Source organism: Anolis carolinensis, unplaced genomic scaffold, assembly GCF_035594765.1.
Source record: "Anolis carolinensis isolate JA03-04 unplaced genomic scaffold, rAnoCar3.1.pri scaffold_8, whole genome shotgun sequence".
NCBI classification, from domain to species: Eukaryota; Metazoa; Chordata; class Lepidosauria; order Squamata; family Dactyloidae; genus Anolis; species Anolis carolinensis.
The window spans coordinates 255,390-282,882 of NW_026943819.1; positions in this window are offsets into that span (position 1 = coordinate 255,390).

Below are 27,493 nucleotides of genomic sequence, written 5' to 3' on the forward strand. Positions count from 1 at the left end.
CTCTTTTGAAAATGTTATTTCCTGTTTCATTGTGGGGCTTTTACTTTGAAAGGAGTTGTCATGCTCCAGAAACTTTCTTGTTTTTGTATCTGACACAAACTAGGTTGAATTGGTTGAGACTCGATGAGATATTCATTGAAATGCCATTGCAAAATGTCCCTCCCTCCCGCACAAACAAAGTTTCTGCAGTTTAATAAACTTTCCCCATGTTTTTATGATAGAACCAATTAGGAAACAAGTTTGATAATCCAGGAACGAACGCCGTGGTGCAGAATGCAGCCTGCCAGAGGAGAAAGCGCTCGTCTACCTGTACTATTTATCCCATCTCCCCGCTTTCAATCTCTTCTGCCCGTCTCCCAGACACCCCGCATTCCCTTGAGACCTGCATTTGCATTGATCGCAGCTGGAGCTTGACTGGCGCTCATTGCAAGCCCACAGCATTCACGGGGTGGCCTTCCTTCCTTCTCAACCGTCTCTGCCTTGACTTTTCACTCTGGGGAGAAGCCGTGCGGTCCTCAAGCAGCGAGGCAGCGGGGAACAAACACAGGGGGGGCGGGAAATAAATGGGATTTTTTTATTTACCAGAACGGCCACCGCAGAAGGCCAAAGAGGCACACACACAGAGGAGGTGCCGGCATTTCATTTCTATCATTTTTCTAAAGTGTCATTAGTGAAAAATTTGTTACTATAATGAGAGTAACGAAATTTTGTTATTTTTTTCGTTATTGTAATTGCGCAAGTAGGGAAACTTCGGGGGCTTGTTTCTCCCTCATTTGTACAGATATTGGGGTGAAACTCACTACAATGGTAGAACACATTCACCACTGTTAGCCCACCAAATTTCAGAATGTTTCACTTATCCAATAAGTTTTGGGGAATTTTCAAAGGTTTTATAAATATCATTTTTAAAAAACTACAAGAGCGATCTCCTTGAATTTTCTTTGAAACTTTGGGGGGAACCTTTCTCCCTCATTTGTACAGCTATTGTGTTGAAACTTGCTACAATGGTAGAACACATTCACCACTGTGAGCCACTCAAGTTTCAGAATGTTTCACTTACCCAAGGATTTTGGGGGAATTTTCAAACTTTTAATATGCAACAATTGAAAAAAACTACAAGAGTGATTTCCTTGAATTTTCTATACAATGACGCAAGATAACAGGGGATCATTCCCCCCAAGTTTCAGAAATACTCATGCATCTATTGATTTTAAGGAATTTTTAAAAAGTTTTGATAAAAACATACATCTCTCTCCTCTCCTCTCCTCATTGGTGTTTTTTCATTATAGTGCATACTGGGAAATGTAGTTTAGGGCAGAGCCTTTTGAATTCTTTGGCATATGGCACCTTGCCTTCTCAAACAACATTTCCCAAGGTCTGTGCTGGTTCCAAAACGCAATGCTCTCTGTCTTCACGCCAAGAAGCAAGCCATCAAGCCTTTACATGGAGAAGCCATTAATTTACAGGCAGATGAATGGCAAAAGAGGACGGTACGGTAGCTTACTAGCTTTTCTAGGCTCCCTTTCACTAGTTTAGCTTGATTCCTTGCCTTGCACTGAATCAAAAAGCACTTTGGGACCTTTTTGAATGTTACAAAACAGTAATGAAAAGGTATGGGGGTCAGTTTCTATTCTTAAGTTTTTTTGTGTGGGTCACAGAGACACTTCAGAATAGCATCCAACTTACAAAACTTCCGATTTCTTTCCGATTTCCGATTCATCCGATTTTTTGCACACCTCTAATACCTTGTATCCCAGGCTTTGCATTTTGCTAGCTGTTCAAAACATCCCTTGGGGAGATCCCCAAATGAAGAAACTTTTAAACTTCTCTAATAATTAAACAGGGTGAAGTGAACACGGGATCCAATGGAGGGGAGACCAACCGCTGCCCGGAGGGGGTCTCTCAAGCCGTTTCTGAAGAAATGTATTCTGGAGGGACTCCAGTTTCACGAACTAAGAATCATCCCATCCCCAGGCAGCACCACCATACGCAATCTGGGCTAGCAGTGAGGTGTGGCAGTTCAAGCGGTGCCAAACTGCATTTGCTCCATAGTGTAGATGACCCCCACACAGAAACAATGGTTGCTCTCTTATGCTTCATCTTTTCTTCTTCTCCTACCATCTTCCCAAAAACTTGGCCCAGGAGCTCCACTTTCTCAGCCTCTTTCTGCCTCACATCCATTGCAGCTGGCGTTGCTGAGTTTGCGCTGTCTTGAATACCAAGCATGTTAATAGGTTAAAGTAAATCTAAAGTTACATTTGAAAAGCCCCAAAGATGAAAGCAGATCACAGGCCAAAGATCAAACAATCTAGAACCACTTCTAAGCTTTTTATTGCTGGAGATTATTAGCATTTGAAAGTGAAGAGCATTAGTGAATGGAAAGGAGCGGGAGGAGGAGGAGGAGAGCCGAGCTGGGAGGAATTTCGTCCGTGGAGATAAAATGGAAATGAAGTGACAGCTGAAGGAAGGAAGGAAGGAAGGAAGGAAGGAAGGAAGGAAGGAAGGAAGGAAGGAAGGAAGGAAAGGAGAATGCAGAAGGGACCGAGCTGATTTGAGAAAAGGGGGATGTGCCTGTGTGTATTTATAAGCCTGCAGCGTGGAAGGGGAGAGCAGGGAATGCCTGGGCTTATTTTTAGAAACCAAATAAATGTTTTAGCGGTTGGGATTAAAAATAAAACAAAGCACAAAGCGGTTGGGGCTTTCAGCTCTGCGTTTTCAGGCTTCTGAAGCCAAAGGGATCTTCCCATTATTCTCTTTGGTTGGGAGCGAGACGGCTGCCTGTTCTCTGCAGATCAAAACAAAATCGCTGCTAGTCCTCATGAACCTTTGGGTGCATCTACCACGGCAGAATAATAATAAGAACAACAACAACAACGATTATGATGTTGATGCAGAATGAATTCCTTTGAATAGCTGTGGCTCAATGCTATGGGATCCTGGGGGATGTCGCTTTGCAAGGCCTTTCGCCTTCTCTTCCCGAGAACGCCGGCAACTCAGGATTCCATAGCGCTGAGCCACGAAACTTAAAGTGGAGTCAAACTGTGCTAATCCTGCAGTCTAGATGCACCCATGATGTGTCTGTGCAATAGCCTCACTTTAGTCATTTGGAGCTAATGATCTGTCTTCTTTTTGGCCATCCGTGGCATCCCTAGACAGCTATAGCAACAGTATTCATTGTAACCCATCTCGAGCCAGATTATTATTATTTGTTATTATTTGTAAAATTTTCCTAAAAGTTGTTGGATAAGCAGATCTTTCTGAAACTTGGCAGGAACGATGCCTTCCTCCTGTTCTGTCACTGGGGAGAAATTCCAAAGAATACCTCTTCTGCTTTTGTTTTCAAAGACATTTTACTGTTAGAAAATTTGAAAAATTCCTAAATATCAGTGGATAACCGAAACATTCTGGAACCCTGCAAGGTTGCAGTCGTAAATGTGTCCTACAAGTGGGACAAGTTTTGCCCTGATAGCCAAAAAAATGACAGAAAGACGAGCCTCACAAGTTCTTCCATTGGCACCAGAACAAAAACAGAACTCTGGATTTTGAATTACAGCTCGAAACCGCCCACTTCCGAATCTCCCGAATTTTGCCAAAGTTTGAAATGAAACTGAAACTGATTTATGCCGTTCCACACATGTGCACTAGACCTCTCTTCCAGTATCACATTTCAAACACTTTCTTCTCTGTTCCATTTCCACCACCATACTCAAAACTCAGAAACGTAATGACATATATTTGGACTCGAGATCTTGGCGGTTTTTATGCACTTGTCTGTCTGTCGAGGGGGCTTTGATCATGTCTTTCTTGAGGGCAGAATGGGGTTGGACTGGATGGCCCTTGGGGGCCTCTTCTCATTTCTAGGATTCTATGATTCCTTTGCAACTCTAAGAAAAGGAATGTCGTATTGACTCGGGTCTCACGCGCCACCAAATCTAATGCACACCTCAATTTTACTCAAGTCTAATGCAAGCATTTATGAGAGTATTTACTCGAGTCTTGTGCACCATTGAGTCTAAACTTTGAAACAGAGGCTGGATGGCCATCTGTCAGGGATGCTTTGATTGTGCTTTTCCTGCAAGGCAGGAGGTTAGACTAGATGGCCCATGTGGTCTCTTCCGATTCTATGATTCTATGAAAAGGGTTCTCCACTTGCCTGTAATGTTGGAGCAGGGCCTCCATTTGTTTCCTTTGGCCTCCAGAATGGCTCAGCTTCTCTCTCTCTCTCTCCGCTGTGCTTTCGCCTGGCTCAGGCGGGAAGCTCCTGACATATCCTTCAACCTTTGCTGTGGCTCAGCAAGGCACAGCTGCTGCCGGAAAGGAGGAAAATGTCAGACCCCAAGAGGAGGAGGAGGAGGAGGAGGAGGAGGAAGGGGAAGGGAATGGGGATGGGAGAGCCCCCCTCCAAGCCAGGGATGTCTAGCTTTGCATTTGCATTTGCAGGCCCACATTGGGTCCCTTTTCATGTTGCCAAAGTGCAACTCAATGCATGCCAAAGACTTCACCCCACTGCACATGTCAAGTATTGGGAAAGCAGGCTTACCATACTCTCCCAAAAGCGGATCACACGTTGGCTTTCTGCAATGAGCTGCTCCATTCCGGATTCAGCCTCCTCCCCTTCCAAGCGCCGAACAGGTTCTTTAATATTTAAACCCAGATGGCCAGAAGACAATCTTTTCTTTCTTGGAGAGAGAGAGACAAAAATATATTTATGATTTTAATTAAATGCCAATTAGAAAAGAAGGATACGGCAAAAGGCACAAAGCACTTAAAACACATACAAGCAAACATTCTCCTCCAGACGGGGCTCTTACGGGCTAATTGGATACTTAAACGGTTCTCTGAGACTCGATATCAAACAACGCCTCATTCCACAATAGCGATTGGCACCTTGGTATCACTTGGGGAATGCATTAACAACACTGGCACACTATTTTGCCTTTGGTTGCGCTTTAGATGTACATGCAAGGAAGTGGGCAAAACACCATACGTTGGTGAAGACAGCAACAAGATGCACAAAAAAAGCTAAGACTGTGAAGCCGCATCCAAGTAAAGATGCCAATTGGGATTTGTAACCAAAGTAACCTTTCTAAGGTCCTAGATTCCTTGGGATGCTCTGGGGAGGGAGGTTTCTCCTTTAGGACAGTGTCATGGCAGCGTAGACTCATTTAACACTAGGCAACAGAATTTGAAAACGGAGGAATCGCCCTCTGGTTTTCGCAGCCGCGGGAAGGACGTCTCCTTTCTTGGCTCCTTTTAAGGCCTAATGATGATTAGCTCCCCTCAAAGGCAAATGCAGAGGTTCACGCAGAGGTTGGTGTCATCGAGGAAAACGGGAGGGTTATAGATGTTCCCTTTGTAGCTTTTATTAAAGTGCTTTTCTTAAGGAGCCTGAAATGACCAGCATCGGATTGAATTAATATGTACCTTTTTAAGAAAAAAAATAATATAAAGATTCCCAGCACAAGCATTTCATAAAAATGCAAATCTTGGCTGAGATTTATAATTAGTGTGGAATATGTGCAGAGCTAACAAATTATCGGCAAAGCCAACCTCTCTTCGGGTAATAATTGCATGGGTCTGGGCCTGGCCACCGATCACGGCGCAGATGAGCCTTCACCAAGGAAATGGGATGCGTTGAGTTTGCAAATGAGATCTCCAGCCAGGTGCAAGTGGAGGGGGCCAGGTTCAAGGTGGTAGGTGTCCAGGTGAGGATCATCAGCATCATCATAGCAACCCGAAAGATAGTTGCATCTATCAAGTAGGAGATAAGGTACCACTTATAAAAAGTGGGGAGGCAAGATTAACTAATTTACGACCTGGAATGAGGAAGTGCCGTCAGTGTGGATGATGAAGCAGCTGCTCCCCCCTGTGGCCAGAATCGAATATCCCCTCAGAAGAAGGTTAACTTGCCTCTGCGTGTCTCTCTCTGTCTCTGTTTGATGTGTTTATGGGCATTGAATGTTTGCCTTATGTGTGTTATTATGTGATCCGCCCTGAGTCCCCTTCGGGGTGAGAAGGGCGGAATATAAATACTGTAAATAATAAATAAATAATAATCATCATCATCATCATCATAGGTGATTCCTTGTGGCCGAGTACGATTGTCTTTCTGAAGTACAGACTTTATGATGGGTCCATAAGTGACAGTAGAGTCTTGGCGATGGGTCCATAAGTGACAGTAGAGTCTTGGCGGTGGGTCCATAAGTGACAGTAGAGTTGGAGATGGATCCATAAGTGACAGTAGAGTCTTGGCGATGGGTCCATAAGTGACTGTAGAGTCTTGGCGATGGGTCCATAAATGACAGTAGAGTTGGAGATGGATCCATAAGTGACAGTAGGGTCTTGGCGATGGGTCCATAAGTGACAGTAGAGTCTTGGCAATAGGTCCATAAATGACAGTAGAGTTGGAGATGGGCCCATAAGTGACCTATGCTTCTCTGAAACGAACAGGAGAGCATGTACCCAAATTTGAAAAAATGTTCTGTTCCTGGTTTGAAAGTGTTGTTCCTATATAATTGTGCAGTCCTTACTTTGAAAGTAGTCATTACATTCCAGAAACTTTGTCGTTTTTGTGGTTGCCACAAACTAGGTTGAATCGGTTGAAACTCGATGATGAGATAGCCACTGAAAAACTAGAGCAAAATGTGCTGCGGGATGTCCTGCAAAAACAAAATTTGGACACTTTAATAAACTTTTTTCATGTTTTTTTTTATGACAGAAGCAATTAGGAAATGACATTTATAACCCAGGGACCAAAATCATAGTGTTACATTGTGTTATGCTGGTCAAAGCAGTTCTGAAGCAGTGAGTCCAAAGCCATTCAGGGAAGAGAAAGAGTCCAAACAGCAAAGCAATTTTCAGGAAACAAGAGCAAGGAAAGCCAAACAATGACAATGGCGTTGTTGTTCTGCAGCACAGAAATGGCCTTTGCTGTATTAATCCAGCGATGTAATTCAGCACATCTGACCTTATGATCTCAGCATCTCCGTTTTGAGGCTGACCTGCTCTTTCCTGTGCTTTTTTTGCAGATGTTATAGAGTGCATCTACACTGTAGAATGAATGCAGTTTGGCACCAATTTCATTGCTGTGGCTCATTGCTATGGCTTATAAGCTGTCAGTGGTGCATACATATATTTTTTTGAAGACATTGCAAATCAATAATGAATACAGATTTTTTTAAAGGAAGAGACTGATATACACGTGAAGCTTGGTTGCTCTTCTTCTTTGCAACGTTGACTTTGCATCAATGGCATGCTTGGATAGGACATTCCCAAGCATATCTATCCATCACTTGTGGACAAGAGAAAAGTTCTTGGGATCCAATATGGCACTAGATTCCACGGCATCCAAACAAACAATGGATCTGGGTACGGGACTGACACCCAAACCACAGCAAAATCAATGGGACCCCCACCCAAGGCTGACCTTCCCCGCTGGCCTGCTCCTGAATCTTTAATAGGAGCGAAGCCGAGTGTTTTCTTCCCCGCTTCCCAAGATTTACCATGTATAAATGTATGAGAATATTAAAGGCAACAATTAACTTTATTGGAAACCTTATATTCTCCGGCCTCATTAGAACTGTCAGCAAGATCTATTATGAGTATTACTATGCAGATAATGTAATAAAAGGGGTATTTAAAGTGGATAGTTTGGGGAGGGAATAAAACGGCTCCTTGTGTGCTTCCTTTTGAGGCTGCAAGATGCTGGAGGAGCAGAATGACTGGAGGTGCCGTTCCCCAAAAACGAAGGCGGGTGAGTCAGAGAGGCCTTTCTTGTTGCTGTTGTTGTTGTTGTTACTGAGACTGACTTCCCTCCTTCCCTCCAAAATGGCCCAAATCTCTTCTCCTACCACCATCTGTCTGTCTCCAAATAAGTCCAACTTGAAGATAGAAGAATATTATTAAAAGTCCAGTCCAGTCCACGTTATGACAGGCGATGCATAGAGTCATTGAATCCTAGAGTTGGAAGAGACCGCAAGGGCCATCCGGTCCAACCCCCTATTGTTGTCAGAATAACAATTGCTCTAAGAAATTGCTACAGGATGGGTTCGTGAAGTGATTTATAGTTTTCAAATCACAACCTCCCTGAACCGCTGCAAGCTGGATGGCAAGTGTCCCAGAAGCAAGCAAAATACAGCAGAGTCCTTTCACAGCCAAACAGGCTTCAACCCATCTTATCAGCAGAGTCCAACTGCCAGCATCTGACCTAATCTATACACTATATAGTAAACTCATAGATTCAGGTTTTCATCCAAAATATTTGGAGGCATTAATCTTCACTGTTGCAATATATACAAATATACAACCAGCACTTTCAGGCTGATCCTTACAAACTATCAGATTTTCAGAGATTCACATACAGAATAGACAGATAGTCTCACAGAGTCACACAGGAGAGAGAAAGATGGATTATTTCATCCTCCTTTTAAATCCACCTGCTGGTAGGTCTTGGGTCTTAGGGAGTTCTTTCTTCCAAGCAGAAGATCAGCTCCCTTCTCTTTTTATTGCCTTGTTTCTCCGATAAGCTGTACCTGACTCCAACTAGCTAACTATAAAACACAGTATTTCACACTACTCCAGTTCCCATCAACTGTGCATCTTTTAATGCTAAGCAATATAGCTTGTCTACTATCACCGATGCCTGATATTAAGTATAACATCAATACCCGGGCTGTGGCGCAGGCGGGAGAGCAAGCCAGCTGCAATTAACTGCAATGAATCACTCTGACCAGGAGGTCATGAGTTCGAGGCCGCTCGGAGTCTATGTTTGTTTGTCTTTGTTCTATGTTAAAAGGCATTGAATGTTTGCCTTATATGTGTAATGTGATCCACCCTGAGTCCCCTTCGGGGTGAGAAGGGAGGAATATAAATGCTGTAAATAAATAATAAATAAATATTATTTAGGGGCCGGGCTGTGGCGCAGCTGGCTAGTAACCAGCTGCTATAAATCACTACTGACCGAAAGGCAGTTGCACCTGTCAATTAGGGAAATTTAGGGACGCTTTATGCGGGGGAGGCTAATTTACAACACCATAAAACTGCCAGCAAAACACGAGGAAAGGAATGCGGAAGTACAGCCACTACTGGACGGTGAAGCAACAGCTCCCCCTGTGGCCGGAATCGTGAAGCTGGAAAAATGTTAAAAATGCCTCTGAGTCTGTCTAATGTATGTTGTTTGTCTGTTGGCATTGAATGTTTGCCATATATGTGTTCATTGTAATCCGCCCTGAGTCCCCTTCAGGGTGAGAAAGAAGGGCGGAATATAAATACTGTAAATAAATAAATAATAAATTCTAGTGTTGGAAGGGAACCCAAGGGCCATCCAGTCCAACCCTGTTCTGTCAGGCCAGAAGACACAATCCAATTCCTCCTGACAGATGGCCATCCAACCTCCTTTTAAAAGCCTCCAGAGAAGGAGACTCCACCAGACTGCAATACTTTGCCTCACTAAACTACAGCCCCCAGGATTCCCCAGCATAGAGCCGTGGTGGTTGAAGCGTCCCCAAACTGCATTAATTCCACAGTGTGGATGCTCCTCCAGGTAGATACACGCAGAGACCAAGGGCGCTTGAGAGTGCGTGCTCCTTCCACAGCGCAGCCCCAAGGAGCCCTGCCTGCGTGTCTGCCTACATATAAACACAGACAACTGCCAGACACCATATTATCATCCCTAAGTGGAGAAGGCATTTGCATAACTTAATTAAAAAATTTTTACAGTAATCTTCAGCCAGAGTCAAACAAACAAACACAACGCCCTCCCTTCCTCCCCTTCCTTCAACCTCAAGGTTAATTAGCCTCTCGGAGGTGCCTGGCACCTGGCGCGAGCGAGGGAGGGATGGAGGCGAAGGGCCGCCGGACGATGCAGAGGGACGGCAGTGGCATTGGCATTGGGAGGAGGAGGGGAGAGAAGGTCTCTCGGCCGTGGGGTGGGCATGGACCGACGGTGCCCCTTCCATCCGTGACCCCCGGCACCCACTCCAGCCCTTTCCCGCCTCTGCCGAAAGCACACCTTCCAATTAGCTCTGGAAGGCATTTGCGAAAACAATGCTCCCTCCGTATGCAAATGAGAGCCGCTTCAATCATTCATGCTGAGAGCACAAGGTTGTGTCCTCTGGGCCCGGGATTTGTTTTTCCAAGTCAGGGAGAAACATGGCAGGTTTACAAGACTGGTCCCTTCCATTAGTGGAAGCAAGACATGAATGGATCAAGACTCCCATGTTTGAGGAACTGTCCAAGGTTCTGGCCTGATATAGAGGAGTTAGATAGACACTGTAGATACAATGCCCCAAAACTGTACCATTTTAGTTCTGTTTTCGGCTGTACCCTGTTCTTTTTACCGGGAAATTCTTAAAATTAGGAGAGGGGTGCCGTTTTCCGGTATGATTCGATCCATTGGTACCAATGGGGTAAATTTAGAGGCTTGTTTCTCCATCATTTTTGGGCCTATCAGGATGAAATTTGCCTCACTTGTAGGACACATTTACAGCTGCAAACCTGACAAGTTTCAAAACATTTCACCAATCCACTGATTTTTGGGGCATTTCTAAATTTTTTACAATAGCATTTTAAAAAACCACAAGAGAGGGTTCTGGGAGTTGAAGTCCCAACCAGTGCACGCAACAAGAGGGGAGGAGAACGGACACAGCCAACCAGGCCTCTGATTGGATGAGAAAGAAACATGAGAAAGAGAGATAAACCTCAACTCCCATCATGCCCCGGGAGGAGCACAGAGGCAGGTAGAGTGCAGTTCAGATGCATCGGCCTCCATTAGCCAAAAGATTTTATTTATTTATTTATTTACAGTATTTATATTCCGCCCTTTCTTCTCACCCCGAAGGGGACTCAGGGCGGATTACAATGAACACATATATGGCAAACATTCAATGCCAACAGACAAACAACATTCAGTTTAGACAGACACAGAGGCATTTTAACATCTTTCCAGCTTCACGATTCCAGCCACAGGGGGAGCTGTTGCTTCACCGTCCACTGGTGGCTGTTCTTCCTCGTTCTTTTCCTCATGTTTTGCTGGCAGTTTTTTTATGGTGTTGTAGATTAGTTAAATTAGCCTCCCGCATAAAGCGTACCTAAATTTTCCCTACTTGATAGTTGCAACTGTCTTTCGGGGCTGCATAGGTCAACAGCAAGCCGGGGCTATTTTTAATGGTCGGAGGCTTAACCCGACCCGGGCTTCGAACTCATGACCTCTCGGTCAGTAGTGATTTATAGCAGCTGGTTACTAGCCAGCTGCGCCACAGCCCGGCCCCAAGATCTGGCTGCTTGTGATCCGTTTTCAGCTTGGGTCTGTCCAGACTGTTTTTGGTGATTCAGCTGCCAGATAGCCAAATTTTCCTGAATCCCAAATTGCCAAACAGAGTTCTGCACAGCGCTAGAGTAGCTGTACCCAAACACATGAATCTCTGGACGAGATTTGGACCAAATCCCTCTGCCTCTTTCCCAGTCCAGAAGCTCGTGTGATAACATTAAAACAGTTTCAGTCATCCTGGCTTCCTGGAAGCAAGATATTCCTACAGAAGTGCTGCCTGTCAAACGTAACATGCAGGGAGTTCTGCCATTCCAGGTGACACTCCTATATTTATCTCAAGTGTTTACACTCCGCTCATCAGACAAGAAGGACCTGAAAACAGATCAATGCGTATACTGCCAAACAAGAAGCAGGCAGTCCCTGCCCTCAGGCCTGCAAGAGATAAACAAATACATAAATAAATAAATAAGGCTGTTGATGTAGATCTCTCCTAAAAGCTTGGATAATCTAGTGCCAATGGCAAACTTTGCCACCTCCCTCTTCACCCCAACTTCTGAACCAATGACTCTGCGTTCATTCTCCCATAAATATACGAGAACAGGACCCCGTTCCACACAATGAATGTCCCTTCCGTCTGAGGCTGGTGCCTTTTTTCCCCGTGCCGCCCTCTCTGACAAATACATATTTATATTTGTAACGCCTGCGTCATATAAATAAAGCACCCAGTGTAAAAATGTCAGGGAAAGTTCAAACCTATTCATTATCCATTTCACCCAGATTAAAATTTCTGCCGGGTTTCCTGGTTGCGACTCCGGTCGCCTCCTTTTTAATGAGCTTTGATATAGGAGGCGACGGATGGTAATTCGCCCTCGCGCCTCCGCCCGCGCCCGGCTTTCACTGTATAAAGCATCAAGGTCGCATTCGGGGGGAATCGTCTTTTTACCAAAGGTGCCATAATAATAATGAAGAAGCAATTTGTTTCAGCAAACTGCCTACAGTAATGAAGCTTAATTATAACCGTGTTATTAATACCGCTGCTTAAGGTAATTCGCTGCTGAGCAGGGTGCAGAACAGTAAACTATAATTTAAACAAGAATCGAGGCCTAATTTAAATCATCTGATCTACGGCGGAGGAGGAGGAAAAAAGGCAAACAGAGTGACGGCAATCGCAGGCAAAGAGCACGACGTTCCCTTTCAAGGCTGGAGGAAATGTCGAGGGGCTTCGTGCCAGTTTGCCTCCTCTCGCAGCCCAGAGTCTGGCATTGGGTGGAAGAAGAAGCCATGCAAAATGGCCCACTGAAGAAGCAACGCCCTTGCCAAGATTTCCAAGCAGCAATGCAAGATGCGTGGAATTCACAGCATGCAAACTTTGGCAATCGAAACACCACTAGGAACAAGTCTGCATTCTTCTAAAACATTAACTTGAAAGTGTTACGTTTTGGGGTGCATCCACACTGCAGAACGGATGCAGTTTTGGCACCGTCTCATCTGCCCTGGCTCGATGCTGTGGAGCAGGGGTCCTCAAACTTTTTAAGTGGAGGGCCGGTTCATGGTCCCTCAGATTGTTGGAAAAAAATGAATGAATTCCTATGCACACTGCACATGTCTTATTTGTAGTACAAAAAACCCCCAACAACAATCATTTGTTTATTTATTTATTTATTTGCTAAATTTATACTCCACTCTCTCTCGCCCCAAAGGGGACTCAGAGCGGCTTACAAGTTGTATGTACATACAATATATTATATTATTAGCATAACACAATATTAGCATTATAAATTACTACTAGCTGTGCCCGACCACGCGTTGCTGTGGCGAAGTACGGTGGTATGGGAAATCTTATATTATCTGCTTAGAACTGGATTATATGAGGCCCCTTCTACACAGCTGTATAAAACGCACACTGAAGTGGATTATATGGCAGTGTGGAGTCAAAATAATCCAGTGCAAAGCAGATAATATAAGATTATAAATGGGTTATATAGCTGTGTGGAAGGGCCTTGAGTCTGCACTGCCATATAATGCAGTTAAAATCAGATAATCTGTATTTTAAAGATAGTGTGGAAGAGGCCTAAGTGAGGCCTAACTCTGCCTGTCCCCTGGGCTGAGTGGGTTGCTAGGAGACCAAGTGGACGGAGCTTAGCCTTCTAACTGGCAGCAATTGGACAAAAACAATTATTCCTCTCTCTCTAATTAGGACTTTATTTTTCTTTTATTTTTGTTGTATCAACCTAGAGGCGTGGATGATGGGTTGTGTTGTCAATTTTTGAGATTGTGGGGTGTTTAGTTTTGTTGTTTTGGTGGTCACCAGGAATCCATCACTCTTTTATATATAGAGATATTGTACTGTACCACTATACCATATTATTATTAGTAATATTACATTTAATATATAATATATAATTAATATTATTATATTATACAATATTATTACATTGTATTATTATTATTATTAGCCACCCTGTGTCCCTTACTGGGTGGGAAGGGCAGGGTAGAAATACCGTAATAAATAAATAAGTATTATATTGTATTACATTATAATATTATTATAAATATTATATGTATACACAATATATTATATTATTACCATAGCACAATATTAGTAAATGAATAAACAATACAATATTTAAAAATAAAAACAATTTTAACCAATATAAACCTATCAGGATTTCAATGGGAAGTGTGGACCTGCTTCTGCCCAATGAGATAGTCAAGTTAAGTAGGATTGTTGTTGTTGTGTGCCTTCAAGTCATTTCAGACTTTGGGCGAGCCTCAGTCTAAAACTGAGGGCGGGGGCCAGGTCAATGACCTCGGAGGGCCGCATCCGGCCCCCAGGCCTTAGTTTGGGGACCCCTGCTGTGGAGACTTCAGAGGTGTCGTTTTCAAGATCCTCAAGGTCTTCAGCCTACTGATGTGATAAATACGATGAATGAAATTATATGAAAGGTGTACGGCGGGCCTGGCAAGACTGAAGACACCATCCTAAGAAAATTGTAACCATGGAAAATGGCATTATGGAGAAACAAAAAGAGAATTCATGAAATACTGAACTGTGATTAGAAAAGTTGCTGATGAGAACTGCTGACATGACCGGAGACGATGATTAACTCTGTGGCTGAAAACAACATGTTTACATAGTCAAAGACAATGGTTCCTTACATTAAGAAAGTTAAAGAAGGAAAACCAACATCTGTCCGGAAATGGTGGAGTCAGCATGTTTTCGCTGCAAAACAACCTGTCATTTACACTTTTTGGAACAACAACAGCAGAAAATTGCTAATTTGACCTCCTTCTCCTCGACGAAGGCATCACAGGTTTCTGTGATTATTATCTGTGAAGACTTGCTGAAATGAGCAGCAGCAGAATGAAAAAGGGGTCTGGAAGAGATAGCTCTTCGGTAGGAGATAACGTCATATTTTGGCCACAGAGGTTCAAGTGGAACCATATTGCATTCATTCTCCCATGTGGATGTACCCAAAGAGTTGGTGCCTCACCAAACTACAATGCCCATGATTCAATAATAATTAAAGTGGCATCATCGGCACTCATTCTTAACCCTTCATCATGAATTCCTCTGCAAAATTTACCCACATTTATACATTTCCTGGTGCAAACTCCTTATGAAGGGCCTGTACTCCAGATATGGGGATTTTGGGGGCATCCCGTTCAATTTGCATGAAAAGAAGACCTTCCAAACCTCAAGCAAGGGATATTCCCCAGTGCCAGTCCTATAAGGGAGACGTTTTTTAGTCCAGTCTGGAAATGAAGCTGCAAGAGGGAGAGAGAACCGTATCTTTCCTAACTTAATTTTTAAAAACCCCGTAGCACTAACAAACTCGATTCCATGTTCTATTTGGCAGGCTTCCTTCTCTCCAAAGAAGCGACAAAATGGGTAAATGGTGAGGCACAATATAAAAGTTAGAGGCGGGTGTTGATTTTCTCTTTATGGGAAAAGCCTGAGGCTTCAGCAAATGAAAGAAGGAGCCCAAGTAGCGAGTCCTTCCAAGGCTTCGGGTTCATATCCAAGCCAATAAAACCCATCCCAAAACACACACGGAGATGTATAGATTTGTCTGCGCAAAGACCCTCGGTTTATATGTGGCTCCTGATGTGCCTTGAAAGACTTTCAGAGGCGACACTGTGAATAAAATGAAATGTTTTCCAGGCTGCCAAGACTGGAGGGGGAGAAGAGGAAGGTACGTCTGCTGGAGATTTATCTGCTGGCAACTTCCAGACAGCTTTATCTTGGAGTACTTAATTCTGGGGCCAGATCTTAGGTTGCAAAAACTGCACAACCTAATTACGCGATGGATTTGGCTGGAGGTTTGAAGAAGTTACATTGTGGATGCTGCGGAGAGCAGCTGGTGCCACGTCTCGGCTCTGGCACCGGCGCTCCATAACATTTCTGCGCTTGGCTCTGATCGATGCAAAGGAGGGAGGAACGGGCACCGGGCCACCATCTTGCCTTTGGTGTAACTAACTGTGCTAAGTCAATGGAGAAAGACAAGGCTCGGAGGAAGAGGGCTCTGCGACCTGGAAGGCGTCAGTGGGACCAATGCACTTGGGCCTTTGTGCCGGGTGAAGAACGTTTGCATTCAATCCAAGAAGGTGGAAATGATGTTGCAGAAGCCGGGCCATTTCGCATTGCACATTGCGCATTGCGTGTTCTGATATGCATTTCTCTCTGCACGTTATGCAGACAAAAGCTCAGGGTGTTGAGCATTGTGCTTGTAGGTCTGGATGCATATTGGTCACAGGTTCCGTTGCATGCTCGCCCCAGGGTATGGCATGGGGAAAGTGTGGGGACAATGAGACTCCCATGGCCCTGTCGTCCACAGACTGACCCAAATTTATGCAAGTGGCCTTGATGGGCCAAAAACACCAGGGAAAGCATTGAAAAGAGCCTGAAAATCGTATGGCTTAGGTTCACCTTCCTGAGAGTGGCACCAACCACCCCAAAGAGGAGGAAGAGGAGGAAGAAGAGAAGTAGGAGAGGTGTGGGAGAAGAAGGGAAAGAGGAAGAAGAAGAGGTAGGGAAGAAGATGAAGAAGAGAAGAAGAAGAGGAGGAGGAGGAGGAGGAGGAGGAAAATACAAAGGAGAGGAGGAAGAGGAGGAGGAGAAGGGAGAAGAAGAAGAAATAAAGGGAGGGAGGAGAAAGGAAGGAAGAGAAGGAGAGGAGAAGGATGAAGAGAAGAAGGAAGAGGGAGAAGAAGAGGAGGGGAAGAAGAGGAAGAAGGAGATGAGGAGGAAGAGGAGGAGGAGAAGAAGAGGAAGAGAAGGTAGGTAAGAGGAGGAGAAGAGAAGGGAGAAGAAGAGAGAAGGGAAGGTAGGTAAGAAGAGGGAGAAAAAATAAGATGAAAAGGAGACAAAAAGGTGGAGGAGAAAGAGGAGAAAGAGGAGAGAATGGGAAGAGGAGGAGAAGGAGGAAGAGAGAGGAGGAGGGATTGGGGTGGACTCCACTCCCCGGAAGCCTCCATCTCCTGCCGCCTGATTCATCTCTTCCTCCGTGACTTCCAAGGGAGTGTCCAATTCAGAGGAGCCACCGAGAAAGAGAGAGAGTCATTTGCAGCTTCCCACTGAGAGGCTGAGGTTCATGAGAGCCACGGGAAGCAGCAGGGAGACTCTGGGCTGCCCCCCTTCCCCCCAGTTTCAAAGGCTGCCTTGAATGCGGATTCTGCCTGCCGAGGAAAGTCAGAACTCTGGCCGAGTGCTGGGCCCGGGGGGCCGGATAGGACTTCCCTGTCGGAAGGGCCTCTCTCAGTCCCCGCACTTCCTCCCACTCCGTTTGGGACTCAGTGGGAGGCCGGGCGAAGCAGAGTGGGTGTGCACACTGACGGAGCCCAACAGACACTGCCTGGAGGTGCATGGACACTGAAGCATGGGTGGATGCAGCTCGACCCCACTTGGAACTGTTGCAACTCAATGCTATAGAATAGGGATGTGCAAAAAAAAATCGGTTCTGTGTCGTAAGTCGTAAGTATTTCGTTAAATTCATACATAAGATGCAATATTAAGAAACGTGAAGGGCGCCCACACACAAAAATTAAGAATCAGAACACTCACCTGTGTCTTTTTGTTACAGTTCAGTAAACCTCGTACATCTCCCAAACTCAGTTTCATTTCACAAGCATCAAACTGGACCAGAAGTGCAAAGCCAAGGAGTCCATTCTTCTTTAAATTGCCATTGGGAGGGTGAGTGAGCTGGGAGGGAGACTGAGAATTCTGGGAAATGTAGTTTGAGAAGGCAAATCCAAAAGGCCCTGCCCTCAACCACATTTCCCAGAATTCTGCTTTCTGCTCGCATCAGAAAGCCTCAATGAGGTCAGGGAGAGCTATTGGCCGTCTGTAGTAGCAGCCAGACACACAGTTGAGCGTTTCAATGAATTATTCAGTCAGAAAGGACTTATAGTAAATCTGTGCTGGACTGGGAGGAAAATCCCTTAGTTGAAGTTCTATGGTATGTTGTGTGTCACATTTCCTGCTTCTTGGCCCATGAGGTCTCTTCCAACTCTACTATTCTATGATTCTATATAGAGACATTCAAGGGGATAGCTGTCGTGGCTTTTAAAATAAGTTTTTATCAAAACTTTAAAAATTCCCTAAAAATGAGCAGATGTACGAATCTTTCTGAAACTTGGGGAGAATGATGTCCTTGTTATTGTGTGTCATTGTAGACAAAATAAAGGAGATAGCTCTTGTAGTTGTTTTTTTTAAAAAAAAATCCCCAAAATCAGTGGAAGAGGGAAATGTTCTCAAACTTGTAGCAAGTTTCATGCCGATATCTCTAACAACGAGGGAGAAAGGAGCCCCTGAACTTTCCCCACTGGCACAATTACGAAAAATTTGTTGTATCATTATAGTTATGACATGGACCCCTTACAATATTTTAGGAACACTTTAGAAACTGTTCACTGCTCCTCCCCCTAATTTAGTAATGAATATTGAAGCTTTTTTTCATTGATCCCACAGGTCTATTATGGAATCCCAAGATTGGTAGTTTGGGGAGGCACCACTTCTCCAAGGATTGTGTCCAAAAGAGAAAAGAGCCACGTTTTCTGCCTCTGCAAACCATTCCTGACTTTTTGTCCTCTGGAAGGTCCCAGGTGTCCTCCATCCGTCAACAACATTTCTCCATCTCCGTCTGGATGATGCCTGACCTCCGCTTTCAAACTTTGGATGGATGTGTGCGGATGCCGCAAGGCTGGAAGAGAAGAGGCAGAGAGAGAGCGGTGGCAAGAGGCGCCTGGCGAGTGCATATGTCACCTTGCAAAGCATCTGTGGTCCCCTTTGTTCCTGTCGCCCTAACAAGTACGCGTGGAAATATTGCCACCAAACATCTGGCCACTCCGCTTGCACTGCAGCATCCCTGAGCTGTTGTCCTTAGCAGACATCTCCTGTCTGCTTGGCAACGGTTATTATTTACCAGCAAGAGGATCATGGAGTCATGCAGCCTTGGAAGGGAACCTGAGGGTCATCTACTCCAACCTTCTACCATTACAAGCCATCTGCAGATAGAGAACCACAGTTGGGAGTCTACCTAAACTATGTTTAAAAGAGAACCTATTACATTAAGAGGAAGCCTGTTTTGCCATAGAATGGCTCTTGTCGTCAGATTGGCTCTTCCAAATCTAAGTTTTGTATCATTGGAATTGTTTCAGGGTCAAGCTCATTCCATTTTCCATGTGAGAGATGGGCTTCAGATTGCCTTTCAATCTTCTCTAGATGACTTGATTGGCAGTGAAAGAAGGACATCTGCCTTTGCTGGCTTCTCCATCACTGACCTATTATTAGAAAAGTGTCCTCCTTTCATGGATGTGTTGGCTGTGGTTTTCCTCCATGGCAAAGGCTTGGTCCTTGTTATCCCTTCTAACTTTATGCTTTGATAGAAATGTAGAAACTGGAAATGGTCTCCACTTGACCTGCATTTTCATTCATGGCCGATTGTAGTCCATGGAGCCATTTTCCCATTCAGCAGCTTGACCTCCTGAGAAGATGGCATGGTGTTTCTCCTCGGTTGGTAGCTTTCAAATGAAGGCATGGAGAGGAAAGAAAGGATGAAAGGATGGAAGGAAGGAAGGAAGGAAGGAAGGAAGGAAGGAAGGAAGGAAGGGAGGGAGGGAGGGAGGGAGGGAAAGAAATGTCGAAAGGCTGCTGTTGGTGTTCTTCTCTAAATCAGGTCTCTCTTTCATTCTCTCTCCTTCCTATTAGTTAATCAGGAAGCCATCTCCAGTGTCCAGGAGGCCAAAGCCCCTGGCACTCTCCGCCAGCCGCCATCTATCATGAGCTGACCTGTGCCTGCAAAGCGGCATTTATGAGCTTCCAACTGGCAAGGAGCCCCATCTTCTCTGAGGCCAAACTGTTCTCAGACAGGGAAGGGGTGTCAGGGATGATGGATGAGCTGGCACTCCTAGGACCAGCTGCTTTGCATCAGGGCCGACGGGCTTTAGACAAACCTCGGTGCCTGTGTCAGCAAGGAAGAGGCACCTTGGATAAACAGGAGCCTCATCTGCCCGTCTTTCAATCCATTTCTGGCTGGATCTCCACTCCGCCCTTTGGTCCCACTCTGAATGGTCACGGCTCCATCCTGGGCTTTGTATATGAACCTAGTCTGATTTAGCTTGTGAATTTTAATCAGTGGGTTTTAATCTAAGTATCTCGCACTTTGAAAGAGTTTTATCTCTTTCTTTTCTTGATGTTGGACACGCCTCGAGTCACAAGGATTGGCGGGTAACAAATCATCATCAACATCATCACTGTCTTCACCATCATCAACAACATCATCAACACCACATAGAGTGCTTTCTGAGATGTGAGAACTACAAATCTCAGGATTCCATGGGAGGCAACTATGACAGTTAAAGTGGCATGCAGTTGATAGACATTAAGATGGGGTTAACCAGCTGAAAAGGCACCAATGTCTGTTGACCAAGTCCGAGGCAAGGTTGGCTGAGCTCCCCTCCAAGGGCCTTCTGTTGATGGGCAGAACGTGTTTAGGGTCCTCTGGAGACAATCCAGTCCTTTCTCCTCCTCTAGAGATGGCCGACCATATTCGTGGATTCGGCATCCATGACTTGAACGAGAGTGTTTATACCATGAAACGTCACCAACAGGATTCTGGCCAATGACTTCCAGGAACTGGAACAAGGGCAGAATGGGCATGGTGTTCTCTTGCTGCATTTAGCATTCAGAGAGCTTCCCCAAGCAGGAAACACTTCTTCCAAACCAAGTCCAGCACATGAGTGTCATTCAAAAGAAGAAAATCCCTGAACAATGAAAGAAAGGGTTCCCATTCTGGGATGGGGCTGGTCAAAAGAAAAGCGAGACGTTGTGCCACACAGTGTTAATTGAAGGCCTCGTTAGCCATGAAGTACCTGCAGGTCCATCTTTTTGCATGTTGGTGGCATCCCACGGTGGGCAAACGGGTGGGAGCCAAATCCCCTCCCTGAGCTGCGGTCAGCTTTTGTCCATCCTGCGCATTTGCAAGCCGGCGGCGTCCCCGGGGGGCGGAGGCAAAGCCGGCCTCATGGCAGTTGCCCCAGAGGGACATTCACGACCCGTCCGTCACTCAATCATTCGTTCCATTCGGGGCGAGTGAGAACTTTGCGTTTGGGTGATTCCTCAGGGAAGGGAGGGCAGGGCAAGGAGGTGAGAGGCAGCAGCCCGGTTGCCAACTGGCTCCCTTTGCTGGGAGAGCCTTGCTCCACGCAGTTGAAAAGAAACCCAATAACACTTTCTTTGCAAGTTTCTCAGAGAGGGCAAAGAAGCCCTCGGCTCTGGCGGTTTTTTAATTAGCAGCTGCCAAAGCGACTTGGTGTTGAATCTATTGAACTACCAGGCCCTTTGAATAGATGTGGACCTTCTTGGGGTTAAGTGGTAATTAGCCATTAATTAGGAGGAGAATAAATGCTTGAGATGGCTTGAGGGGCAACCGAGGGCACCCAGAGGAGGAGTCCAGAGGGGCCGGAGAGAGACGGAAGGAGGGGGCCGCTGGATGCCTCTGCCCAAATGGCCCCTCGGCTGGCAGAAGGCACCCCTTGGGCACCCCCTCATTTTCTTCTTGGCAAGGGCTTCCAAGACACAGGCTGTGCTTTTTCAACAAATGCTGGAGAAGCCCAGGAAAGGGGCCAGCAGAAAAAGCAGGCAGTAGTGGGGTGCAAAACAGCAGAAATCCATTGTTTTCGGATGCATCCCTCCCATTCTGTTTTGGGGAAAATCCAATTTCCCTCACTTGGAGATCTTGTAACCCTCTCCATTTGCAACACTCAAGTCCAAAACGGTTTTGAAAGGACAACCAAGATTGTTCGTGGCCAGAACATGGGGAAGTGTTTTCCACTCTGGACATGCTGACTGAAGGATTTCTCAAAGACACAGTAAAAAAACAGTATCTTTCTCAAGCTTTGAGCAGAATGGCCTTGGAAATGAATGCTCTGCCGGACTTCCTCTGACTCGGTGGCCTTCTCTCCCTTGCCTTCCATTTTTCCACTGAGTTTTTCTATCTGCAGCTAAAGGACCTCTCCAAGGTGCTGAAGCAATTCAATACCTTGGAGAGCTCTGTTTACATTGGCTACAGGAGCTGCTCTATTAACTATAGGCATTTTGCATCAGACAAAAAAGGTCCAGGCGCTTTAGCAGGGGAGTTGCTCGTGAGTAAGACACGGAAAGGATGGCTGCCTCCTGTTCCTAGAAAACATCTTTCCTATGAATCGTTTCTCTGATCATCCTTTCATCATCTCCTCCTCGGGAGCCCCTTCCCTCCCTCTGTTTTTCTGACACGAGCTGGAAAGGGAACTTCTTCTTCTTCTTCTTCTTCTTCTTCTTCTTCTTCTTCTTCTTCTTCTTCTTCTTCTTCTTCTTCTTCTCCCTGCAAGGAATGATGCGATTCAATTGCAGCTGTGGGTTTTTTCTCCTCTTTCTTTCTTCCTTATGCCGCTGTTCTGTAACAAACAGTGGTGGGTACTCCATGGTTATTTAATCAACCCAGGATGGCTTCTGAAGTCTTACTTAATATTCCTCCCTCCCTCCCTTCCGCCGCCGCGGCATATGCTGAAATGTACAGAAAGTGCATCCAGAAAGCCGACAATAAACATTTGGTTTCCTAATTAGGTTGGGGCTCTTCTCTCCTCTTGTCCCCCGCAGGAGGTCACCGACGGCAATTAGCATCATTTGCAAGGATCGGAATTGCAGAAATGGGCCCATCGCTATTCCGCAGGCGGGAGGAGTATCCAAGCATATATCTGGAATGGTCAGAAAAATATGCTCCTGGAACAACAGGAAACACTACGGATGGCCTTATGGCAACCCTTGCAGTTCGGAACGTACTCTACGCAAAATTGACTCTCATATACATGCCGCAAAAAGTCATGTGCAAATTTTACACAAAATGTCCCTATTTGAAAAGTTCACAGAAGAACACTGCTAACATGACTTGTTGCTTTCTTTGAGAATGAGATTAGTGAAAAATAACATCCCTCCCATACTGTGTTTCATGTGTAGAGACAATGGAAACATATGTTTGGAAGAGACCACATGGGCCATTTAGTCCAACCCTCCACATGTCCTACTATATGTTTAATGGCACCAATGGATCAACTGGACTCTCTTTTGAAGGTCTTCAACCTGTAGTTGGATGGGCATCTTTCTGGAGTGATTTAGTTGCGTATTATGGAGAGTCCATACTAGGATAGGACAAGCCAGGCATTCTACTCCCTAATCAATAGCATATATGGATTGCCAACTGAACTTTCCTTTGGAGGCCTTCAATGTGAACTTGGATGGGCAACTTTCAGGAGATATTTAGTTGTGTTTTTCTACATGGCACAGATTCAGATTACATGGCAAGGAGACATTTGTGAATGTTCTTCCCATCCTTCCTCCAAAGAAATCTCAATGGTCTCCACTCAGTGTCCTCAACTCAGTGGTCTCCACTCAATGGTCTCCACTTAGTGATCTCCATTCAATGGTCTCCACTCAGTTGTCTTCACTCAATGGTCTCCACTCTGTCTTGAGGAAATCTAGGGCAAAATGGCATGCCCTGCAAGGCATATATTGTGAATGGAACAACTGAAGAACCTCAACTCAGCTGCTCTGTATTTTCTACAGTGAATGCAGTGCAGCATCGTCCACAAAACACTCCAGAAACAACACAAACACAACCCAGCAAGACAGAGAGGGTTGTCATTTATCCTTTGCAACCTGCACTGGTTGCTTCCCCTCCTGCCAGACACTAAATTATCTTTCCCAGGATCCTGGCGTCTCCTACCGAAATTTCTCTGACATCTGGTGTGGGTCACCGGCTTCATAAGGCCTCCTCTCCATGTGCCGAAGATGGCACGGCTGCCCAGAAATAGCAACAACAGAAGCCGGCCCCTCCACGGTAATGAGAAAACAATGGCCCAATTCTCCCCACCCCGCCGAGATCGATCGGAGAGACCCAGGGGGTCACCTAATTGGATACTACTCACCGAGAGACCATTACAATGAGAAACTCGATCACAGCATCTCAGGCAGCCTGTGAAATCATAAATCACACGCGGAGGAGCCCGGCTCAGCTTTCTCTTCATCTGAACGCTTCATTGATCCGATGCCTCATCGGTGTTGGAGTCGGCTCTGCATGAAAGAGCAGCCATCCTCAGAAGAAGACGCTTCAGAATTGGGCCCCCAATTGTGGTGGATTGGCTCCCCTTGTTTCCTTAAAGCACGTGTGTCGAACTCAAGGCCCGCGGGCTGAAAATGGCCCTAATATCATGTTTTGTGGCCTTCTAGATGTTGGGACGCAGCTCGTCTTCCTCCCCATTGAGCATCATGACCAGAACTGATGGGAGCTGGGATTCAGTCTCATTTGTTCCATTATAAGTTTGACCTTTCTCCATATCCATTTCACCTTCTCCAGTTGGGTCTACATCCTCTTCATTGCCCTCTTCATTGTTCATTCCATCCCTTCTTCTTCTCCTCTTCCTCCTTCTCCTCTTCCCATTTGATCTGTTCCCAGCCTGTCTCCATTCTTCTTCAAAATCTCTGTCTCCTTCTGCATCGTATTGAGTCTAGATTTCTTTTGGTTGAATCCAGGAGATTCCTTCCAACTTCTTCCAACTTTGTCTTCAAATTCTGAGTCGAGAAGGTCCAATCTTTCCTCTTCTTCATGGTTCTGGGGAATAGTACGGACCCTTCAGAATTGCAGTGTGGCAATCACCAAGCTATGGCTCCCACGATTCCATAGCACCGAGCCACAGTGGCAAAAGTGGTGCCAAACCGCATCAAGGCTACAGTATGGATTCCCCCTTAGATGGCTTCTGTGTCTCTCACTCCTCTTTCTCTCCTGCTTCTGATACAAACTCCTTCAAGGAGCGATTCTTCTCTTTGCTGTTGCACAAACACAACAGAGATTTTGTAGCTCTTCCCCGGGGACCGGCAATGCGCCCATGTTGCTTTCATGTCTCTCGATGTATTTATCTCGCCCTTCCTGGTTCAAGGACATCGGCGCCTTCAAGACGGGATGGATACACACACAGAGAGAGTCTGAACCCGGGTTTTGATCCTGAAAGAAGCCGACTCTGAAACAGACCCGATTGATAAAACATCACACTTCTGCCGATTAAAGCTGGAGACTCTGAAGTTTTCGGGAAGAAAGCCGTCATTGATTTTGGTGTGGAGTTTCCATTACATGGCTGGAACAAGACACTGCTGTGGCCTGAAATATTTATGATATGGAGGGGCAGTGCTCATGGTTTGGGGTGTGTGTGTGTGTGTGTGTGTGATGCACAAATCCCAACCCAGGATTATTGGAAAGGAGAAATCCAACTAATTCTTGCCGTCCCTCTTGTTTGTAGTGTAGTAATAATAATAGGAGCAACCCCAGGGGCATCCACTCCAACTCCCTTCTGCCATGAAGGAAAAGCACAATCCTAGCCTTTGTAGTAGTAGTAGTAGTAGTAGTAGTAGTAGTAGTAGTAGTAGTAATAGGAGCAACCCCAGGGGCCATCCAGTCCAACTCCCTTCTGCCATGAAGGAAAAGCACAATCCTAGCCTTTGTAGTAGTAGTAGTAGTAGTAGTAGTAGTAGTAGTAGTAGTAGTAGTAATAGGAGCAACCCCAGGGGCCATCCAGTCCAACTCCCTTCTGCCATGAAGGAAAAGCACAATCCTAGCCTTTGTAGTAGTAGTAGTAGTAGTAGTAGTAGTAGTAGTAGTAGTAGTAATAGGAGCAACCCCAGGGGCCATCCACTCCAACTCCCTTCTGCCATGAAGGAAAAGCACAATCCTAGCCTTTGTAGTAGTAGTAGTAGTAGTAGTAGTAGTAATAGGAGCAACCCTAAGGGCCATCCAGTCCAACCCCCTTCTGCCAGGCAGGAAAAACACAATCAAAGCACCCCCAACAGAGGAGGAAAAGCTTGGAGGAGCAGGAGGAGGAGGAGGAGGGTCTGCTTTGCAGAGCCTCAAGGGCAACGTGGAGCCCACTTTGAGAACATGACTCCATTATGAGGTTTTATGAGGTTCTTCGGGGAGAACCCCATGAGGCAGGTCTCCTGACTCCAACCAAGGCTCTCTGAGCAACGCGTGGTCCTGATCTTGAATTAGCCGGCAAAGTCCTTTTCCGAATGCGAGATCATTAGCGTCTGCCCGGAAGGCCAGGTGCGGAACGGGGGGCGACCACGAGGAGACATCAAACGCACCCAGATGCACAACTACTCCCAACGCCCACAATCAAAGGCTAATCCTTAAAGCTTTCTTTTAACTTTTTATTATGCTTCCCGAGCTGTTAGGCCTTTCATCTAGGACGCGTCCATTTAGTTATTCGAGGATTACGGACAACACCCGCCTAGGAAAGAAAGCAAAAAGATTCAATTAATGAGCCCATAAGCAGGTCGGTGGTGATTTCTTCTGATCCATTTTTTCCTTCCTGCTATTTCGTCTCCTTCTCCCCCGGAGTTAATTCAAAAGGCGCGAGTCTATAACATGAGCTCTTGGGCCGGACGGTCTATCCATTGTCTTCCTTAAATCAATCTCTCTCTCTCTCTCTCTCTCTCTCTCTCTCTCTCTCTCTCTCTCTCCCTCTCTCTCTCTCTCTTTTTTTTTTGCTTAAATAATGCAGAGATCCAATTTGTATAGATACATCATTTAGTTATTGTCGTTGTGTAGTAAAAGTACGATCCATACTTTGTTTTTTAACACAATGGTGAGGTTAGGAGTCTTGTGCTCCAAAACTCTGTCAGTCTCAATTCTGGAGTTCTAGAGTAGTTTGACGTGTTCGATTTCTGGAACTTTTTCAGGCTTGTGATCCCACCAGTTCTTTGTCACAGACAGATAGCATTTGTGGCACAAGTTCCAATGGATCACTTGAGCAATGGTATATTCTGCCTCTGCTTGTAGTCTGTCTGCGTAATCTTGCAGCAGCTGAGGACGGGATCCGTTGTTTTGTTTGCTTCCTTGGAGAGCCCACACTTGGGATCTGTCATCGACTTTTCAATTCTGGCTTTGATGGCCTTTGTTCTAATTGCTCATCATCATCATCATCATCATCATCATCATCATCATCATCATTATCGCCTTTGTTGTTCTCCTCTTTTCTTTGTGTGAAAAAAATAAAGAAATCCATGATAAAAAATATGGGTGGAAAAAGGAACTGCAGGAAGGACTCAAATGTGTCAGAGTGCGCGGTTTGGATAAACACACATGCAGCGGAAGATCAACGAAGAATCACTGGCACCAATAAAGAGGCTGAAGCCTGTTTGGCTATCTACAAAAGGCTTACTAACAAACGGATAACTCTCAAGACGATATATACAGACAGAGTGCAGAGAGGCAGAGAGCAGAGAACAGAGAGATAACAGATAACACAGGGAGCTATTTATAACTATTTTCTGGATAATAATAATTAATAATAATAAAACTGTATTTCTAGACCACCCTCTCTCCCCAGAGGGACTCAGGGCAGTTGTTCAGGGAGTCCCCTTCGGACACGTCTGATGGCTTTCCTTTGACCATCACCAAAGCAGGAGTCTCATCTTCCTCTTTCAACGTGACCTCAACCGGTTGTGGTTTCGGCAGCCAGGACTCTATAATGAAACACCTCTGGATGCAAGACTTGGAGTGAGAAGACGGGAGGAAACTGCAATGTGAGAACTGGCAAGTGAACATCTCCTGGACCTTAACCTGGGATGAGAACTGAACATTTCAGGCAACGTTCAGCGGCAAATGTATGACCACTTGCCCTCCATCTTATGCATTTATA